Source organism: Triticum urartu, chromosome 6A (genome assembly GCF_056163025.1).
Source record: "Triticum urartu cultivar PI428250 chromosome 6A, HENAU_Tu73, whole genome shotgun sequence".
Lineage (NCBI taxonomy): Eukaryota > Viridiplantae > Streptophyta > Magnoliopsida > Poales > Poaceae > Triticum > Triticum urartu.
Window position 1 is genome coordinate 82,765,229 of NC_141878.1, and position 3,129 is coordinate 82,768,357.

Here is a 3,129-nt window from a genome sequence, read left to right on the forward strand (position 1 = left end):
AGAAATTGGCCCAACACTTAAATGGGCCGCTAAAAGGCCGAAACTCAGGTCCGACTACAAATGGCCCATCAGATTTATGGGCCGTCAACAAGCTGAAAGACACACCAGGCCGGAAATTAGCCCAACATTTAAATGGTTCGCTAAAAGGCCGAAAGATGTACATCCTGAAAATTGGCTCATCCATTAAATGGGCCGTTAACAGGCCGAAATCTCATCGGGCCGATATTGAGCCCAAATATATAGCGGGCTGTTAACGGGCTCAAACTGACGATGGGCTGCAATGGTGTCAAATCTTTAACGGGCCGAATTGCCCATCTCGTATGGGCCGTGGGCTTAAATGGACCTGACACAAGTAGGCCTTATATGGGCCGGCCTGCTAATTTTTACTGGGCCGGCCTTTTTCACCGGAATGGGCCACTGTTGGGCCATGCCACATGTCGACCTATCATAGGCGCCTCCTGTCCAATGAGTGGATGACATCTGTCCCAACGATGAGCCGACACGTGTTTCCTCTAGCCAATGATGATTTTACACGTGGAAAATCCCCATTGGTCGGGGCTGTTAACGGGTTATCGGATCCAAAACCTGACCCGATAGCTTAACGGCATTCCGTTACGGTGGATGCCACGTGTCGGTCACCCTTGATGAAAGCACTTCTGTGACGCGCGATTTATCGTCATGGAAGTGGACACTTCCGTGATGATAATTTTGGCAATGTCATGGAACACTTCTACGACAGCACAGGTATGACTATCTTGATTCTGTCATAAATTTGTCATGGATGTACATGCATGACAGAAAACGCGACCTACTGTGACAAACATGTATCATCACGGAAGTGTATTTTTTGTAGTGAAAGATATGACTCTATATGAATGCCTCCGGCGGTGTGCCGGGATGTGCAATGATCTAGCATAGCAATGACATCAAAAACAGACAAGCCATGAAAACATCATGCTAGCTATCTTACGATCATGCAAAGCAATATGACAATAAATGCTCAAGTCATGTATATGATGATGATGGAAGTTGCATGGCAATATATCTCAGAATGGCTATGGAAATGCCATGATAGGTAGGTATGGTGGCTGTTTTGAGGAAGATATAAGGAGGTTTATGTGTGATAGAGCGTATCATATCACGGGGTTTGGATGCACCGGCGAAGTTTGCACCAACTCTCGAGGTGAGAAAGGGCAATGCACGGTACCGAAGAGGTTAGCAATGATGGAAGGGTGAGAGTGTGTATAATCCATGGACTCAACATTAGTCATAAAGAACTCACATACTTATTGCAAAAATCTATTAGTCATCGAAACAAAGTACTACGCGCATGCTCCTAGAGGGATAGATTGGTAGGAAAAGACCATCGCTCGTCCCCGATCGCCACTCATAAGGAAGACAATCAATAAACACCTTATGCTCCGACTTTGTTACATAACGGTTCACCATACGTGCATGCTACGGGACTTGCAAACCTCAACACAAGTATTTCTCAATTTCACAATTACTCAACTAGCACGACTCTAATGTCACCATCTTTATATTGCAAAACTATTGCAAGGAATCAAACATATCATATTCGGCGATCTACAAGTTTATGTAGGATTTTATGACTAACCATGTGAATGACCAGTTCCTGTCATCTCTCTAAATGGATATAAGTGAAGCAAGAGAGTTTAATTCTTTCTACAAAATATATGCCCACGCTCTAACAAATATAAGTGAAGTAAAAGAGCATTCTAAAAATGGCGGTTGTCTATCTAAAGAGAAACAAGCAATCCAAACTTTAAATGATATAAGTGAAGCACATGAAGCATTCTATAAAGCCATACTCAAAAGATATAAGTGAAGTGCAAAGAGAATTATACAAATCAACCAAGGATCATCTCATACCAGCATGGTGCAAAAAAGAAAAAGGAAAACTAAATGCAAAATAAGCTCCAAGATTGCACATATCGCATGAACGAAACGAATCCGAAAACATACCGATACTTGTTGAAGAAAGAGGGGATGCCTTCCCAGCATTCCCAAGCTTAGACGCTTGAGTCTCCTTGAATATTTACTTGGGGTGCCTCGGGCATCCCCAAGCTTGATCTCTTGCATCTCTTCCTTCTTCTCATATCGAAACCTTCTCAATCATCGAACACTTCATCCACACAAAACTTCAACAGAAAACTCGGTAAGATCCGTTAGTATTATAAAGCAAATCACTACTCTAAGTACTGTTGCAAACCAATTCATATTTTGTTTTTGCATTGTGTCTACTATAATATAACTTTTTCATGGCTTAATCCACTGATATAAATTGATAGTTTCATCAAAACAAGCAAACTATGCATCAAAAACATAATCTGTCTAAAACAGAACAGTCTGTAGCAATCTGAACATTAACCATACTTATGATACTTGAAAAATTCTTCCAAAATTAGGAAAAATAAACAAGTTGTATATCAAGACAGTGCAAAAATAATCAGAACCATTTGACGTTCCAGTAAAAAATGTAAAATCGCGCACTACAGCTAAAGTTTCTGTCCTGCACCGCACAAACCAACAAGCATTGTAAACGTCCTAAAGACAAACCTTGGCACATTATTTTTATAATACAATGGAATTGTACAAGGGGATAATTATTTTTATTGAAAATTTTCTGTAATCAAGATTCACAAAGTTGCCGTGAGCATGAAAAAAGTTCAAGGCTAGCTCCCACTTCAACAATGCTTGTCTCTATCACTTTCACTTTCCTTTTTGAAAAAGTTTTGGGTTCCCCTCTTTATTTTTGTTGTTTTTAAACTATATGAAAGCACTCAACAGAAATAAATGACTCTCTAAAACTTCCGGGTTGTCTCCCAGGCAGCGCTTTCTTTAAAGCCATTAAGCTAGGCATCTAGTGCTCAAGTAGCGAATCCACCCGGATCCCAAGGTATATCAAAGCCAATTTTAATTAGCAATGATTTGTAATTTAGTAATGAGCACAAAGTAACATATATCAAGCAATGACAAAGTCTAACTCTCTTCCTATGCACCGGCATGTCATAAAAGAACAATTCATGCACACATAATAAAGGCCAATGCATAGTATAAACAGTTTCTTGCAATTTTATCGTGTGGGAAACATAGAGAGGTGGAGAT